Genomic DNA, 4,817 nt, shown 5'->3' on the forward strand with positions numbered 1-4,817 from the left:
GTATGCTACTTGGTGTCCGCTTAGTCAAAAAACGATTGTGCCAACCTTGACCGTTCGATTGACATTCAATGCATGTCACATTTCTTCAGTCTCTTCTTCCTCAAGCCGCGAAAGCCAAACCAGCGCCGGCGGGACCGCCTGCTCCCGCCTCCCACGGCTGGCTGTGATCTTCCCCAGCTCCTGTTCGTTGTCGTCCGAGGCCTCACCATCATCCCCCGCGCTCAACGCGGCGCCGCCCTTCGGTGTTGTAAACATGGTCAACAACCGAGAGGAATAATGAGATGACTGTACATGGTGAGGATGACAGTAGGGACCCAGCAGCGCATGCAGTAATTTTGTTTTTTCGGGACGGAAAAGGGTATCAACTGGGTTGTGCGGGACCCATGGCCCGTCTAGCCCAGGCTTTTATTTCATATCTTTAGCACATGACCAACACAGTTTGTTTTTTCCTTTCTGAAAAATGGCTAGCCAGCTATTTTGTTTTTTGCAGAATAACCAACATAGGCCTACTTGCTTTTCTACGCCATGCTGGGCCGGAAATCTTTCAAGACGAGGGGGGATGCATTTTGCCCAGAAAATGGGCTATAAGTAATAAGAAATGGGCTATAAGTAATAAGAAATGGGCTATAAGTAATAATAAATGGGCTATAAGTAATAATATATGGGCTGTAAAATGAAAAAAATACAGCAAACAAGCAATTAGTTCCTAAATACTGTTTTCTTTCGGATTTTGATATTTTAAATTTCATTGTTTTTGTGCGTGTAAAATTTCATTGAATTTAAATTAAGGTATATTTAGATTTAAAATTAATTTGAATCTGGCTAGAAATTTCGGGTTGTATGCTGTTTGGGACAGATTTGGAGGCTGACTTGTGGGTCTACTAGGTTGACGTGTACTTTGGCTTTGTCAACTTAGTCCACAAATGATTCTAGGAGCAGTGACCGTTGGATGTTAATCCAACGGCCGTGCTGCTTCTTCAATATCTGATCTTCTTGCTCCAGCCGCCCAAACCAGCTCCGGTGGGACTGCCTGCTCCCGCCTCCCGTGGACGGCTATGCTGCCGCACAGACCGCACCGACCCACCCTACTTCATTGCTGGCCAGGCCATTCCTATACTCACCCAGACCTCCTGTTATTTTCCGGCGACGGCAGCCGGACCAGTAAACCCTTGTACTCCCCACCGCATGGGCAACCATTGTCGAGTCTTCCCCGACTCCGTGTCGTTGTCTTCCTAGGCCTCGCCGTCGTCCACCGCCATGGTGCTCTCGGCGCGGCCTGGTACGTGGTCAACGAACGACATCCATCGGCCATGGTCTATACGCGCAAAATAATGATTCCTCCACCTGACAGCTGGGACCCACCGGAAGGGCCTCTGTATTTCGCGAAAAAACGTCCCCCCCGCTGACATGTCGGACCCACCAGCTATATCTTCACACGCAAGGAAGTGCCACCTTATTACGCACAAAAAAATGAATACCCACCCTGCTAGATGGGACCCACCATAGTGGGAGGATGACTTGTGGGCCAACTAAGTTGACGGGGACGGAGGGCTTTGTCAACTTAGTCAATATGAACGATTCTAGCTCTAGTGACCGTATGATGTCCATCCAACGGCCATAGTGCTTCTTCAACCTCTTGTCTTCTTGCTCCAGCCGCCCAAAGCAGCGCCGGTCGTGCCGCGTGCTCCTCCCTCTCGTGGCTGGCTGTGATGCCACGGAGGCCTCACCACCCCCTACTACTCCCACTGCTGGCCCAGGGTATCCCTCTACTCACCCACAGCCCCTGTTATTCTGCAGCGACGGCAGCCTCACACCGCAGTCGAACCAGTGAACCCTCGTACTACTCTCCGCGCGGGCTACCACTGCTGCGTCTTACCCGGCTCCGCGTTGTCCCCTTCCTAGGCCTCTCCGTCATCCAGACCACCACCCTGGTGCTCTCGGCGCGGCGTGGTCAACATGGTCAACGACCGACTTCCATCGGAAGAATACTGTACGTGGAGAGGCTGACAGCTGGGTCTAGGCGTCTGCAAGGAAGTGCCTCCTTATTACGCGCAAAATAATTATTCCTCCACCTGACAGCAGGGACCCACCGGACGGGCCACCTTATTTCAAGAAAAAATGTTTCCCCCTTGAATGCTGGGACCCACCGGACGGGCCAGCGTATTTCATGAAAAAACGTTCCCCGCGCTGTCAGCTAGGACCCATCGGAAGTGCCTCCTTATTACGCACAAAAAAATGAATACCCCTACTAGCTGGGACCCACCATGGTGGGAGGCTGACTTGTGGGCCTACTAAGTTGACTGGGACGGGGGCCTTTGTCAACTTTAGTCAATTTGAACGATTCTAGCTCCAGTGACCGTACGATGTCCATCCAATGGCCGTAGTGCTTCTTCAACCTCTGGTCTTCTTGTTCCAGCCGCCCAAAGCAGCGCCGGTCATGCTGCATGCTCGTGCTTCCCGTGGCCGGATGTGCTGCCGCGGAGGCCTCATCGCCCCTACTATTCCCACCGCTGGCCAGGCCCTACGACGACGATAGCCTCACACCGCAGCCGAACTAGTGAACCCTCGTACTCCTCTCCGCGCGGGCTTCCACTGTCGTGTCTTCCCCGTCTCCCCGTCGTCCCCTTCCTAGGCCTCACTGTCGTCCACCGCCCTGGTGCTCTCAGCGCGGCGTGGTCAAAATGGTCAAGGAACGACTTCCATCGGACGTGGACTGTATGTGGAGAGGATGATAGCTGGGTCCACGGCCGCAGCAAGGAAGTGCCTCCTTATTACGCGGAAAATAATTATTCCTCCACCTGACAGCAGGGACCCACCGGACGGGCCACAATATTTCACGAAAAAAACATATCCCCCCTGACTGCTGGGACCCACCAGCTGCACCTTCGCACGCAAGGAAGTGCGTCCGGGCAAAAAAAAACGATTCGCCCCCCTGACTGCTGGGACCCACCAGCTACATCTTCGCATGCAAGGAAGTGCGTCCGGGCAAAAAAAAACGATTCGCCCCCTTGACTGTTGGGACCCACCAGCTACATCTTCGCATGCAAGGAAGTGCGTCTGGGCAAAAAAATGATTCGCCCCCTGACTGCTGGGACCCACCAGCTACATCTTCGCAGGCAAGGAAGTGCCTGACAGTCGGGACCCACCTGGTCGAAGCGTACGTACCGTTGTCATTCTGGTCACGAACGTGTACGTACATATATACTGGTGGATGTAGAGGCATGCACATGTCATAGTAGAGGCGCGCACGTAGCATGTACACGTACGTACAGTGGCGAGGGTGCAAGAAATAAAATACGGCCACGTACGTACATACGGGCAGGGTCTCTAACGCCTATTGCGCATACGTACATGGCTGGGTCGGGATGGAGAAACAACATCGTCGTCGTGTTCATGGGGAGCCAACCGGCTGGGTCGGAACGGATGCGTGGTCGTGTTCATCGGGAGGGCTTGGACGGAACAGGCGATGGAAACGAGGCCTGGCGTACCACACAACAAAGGAAACGGCCTTGTGTTCGACTGGCCAGGTTCGAAACGGGGTCCTGTTGATCGGGAGGGGCTTGGGGTACCGCAAAACGGAGGAAACGGACCTCCTACGGTCGAAACGGGGGTCCTGTTGATCGGGAGGGGTGTGGCGTACCTCAAAACGGAGGAAACGGACCTCCTACGGTCGAAATAGGGGTCATGTTGATCAGGAGGGGTGTGGCATACCGCAAAACGGACGAAACGGACCTCCTACGGTCGAAACGGGGGTCCTGTTCATCGGGAGGGGTGTGGTGTGCCGCAAAACGGACCTCCTACGGTCGAAACGGGGGTCCTGTTCATCGGGAGGGGTGTGGCGTACCGCAAAACGGGACTCCATGGGATACTGTTCATCTCCATCGTCGACCTCCTCCAGCCTCCACGGGCTCCTGTTCATCCAGCCTCCACCGCGCGCTACTCCACCGGCTACTGTTCAACCACCCCTCCACGGGCACCCCTCCACCGTCTACTGTTCATCCAGCCCTCCACACCACGGGGTCCTGTTCAACCACCCCTCCACCGTCTACTGTTCATCCAGCCCTCCACACCACGGGTTCCTGTTCATCCAGAGGCAACGCCACCGCTCACTGTTCATCCAACCCCCCCCCCCCACAATGCTCACTGTTCATCCCAGAGGCAGCATCGATCGGCTTCAGTTAGCAGCAGTAGCGAAGGAATCACTCCATCGGGTTCAGTTAACAGCCATCGATCGATCGCTCGGGTTCAGTAACGTGTAGCCTCCAGTGCAATCGCTCGGGTTCAGTTAGAGCCCAACGCCTTGCTCGGCTTCAGTTAGAGCCAACGCCTCACACACACGCACGTACGTACGAGAGAAACGCGCATCGCTCCGCCCCCGACCTCCCACCATAACCGGCAACTCCCCAAAATTTTCCTCCCCCTCGCTTGTACCATGGTTTTTTCCGCCATGGACGGCCCAAAGAATGTCATGCAACTGCGTCTCCGGCCCACCGAGGACGAAAAGCCCATTTTCTGTCATGATTTTTTGTCATAGAAGTAGGAGCCCACCACATCTATGATGATACCGGGTTTTGTCACAATTATCATCATCGAAGTGTCATATGTATGACAGAAAAAAAATTCGTTCGGCCCAAAATGTCATGGATGTGTCTTTTTTTTGTAGTGCTAGGGGGAGACGTGGAGCTCCCCCCAGTGGCTGGAGGGCATTTGCTGGAGGCAGCGCACCCACTAGCGACACGCCAAGTGGCGCTTTGGAGGTGGCCGACACGAAACACGATGAGGGCGGCGACGACTGATGGTTGGGGGCGCGGAAAACA

This window comes from Triticum aestivum, chromosome 4B (assembly GCF_018294505.1).
Source record: "Triticum aestivum cultivar Chinese Spring chromosome 4B, IWGSC CS RefSeq v2.1, whole genome shotgun sequence".
In the NCBI taxonomy this organism is placed as follows: Eukaryota; Viridiplantae; Streptophyta; class Magnoliopsida; order Poales; family Poaceae; genus Triticum; species Triticum aestivum.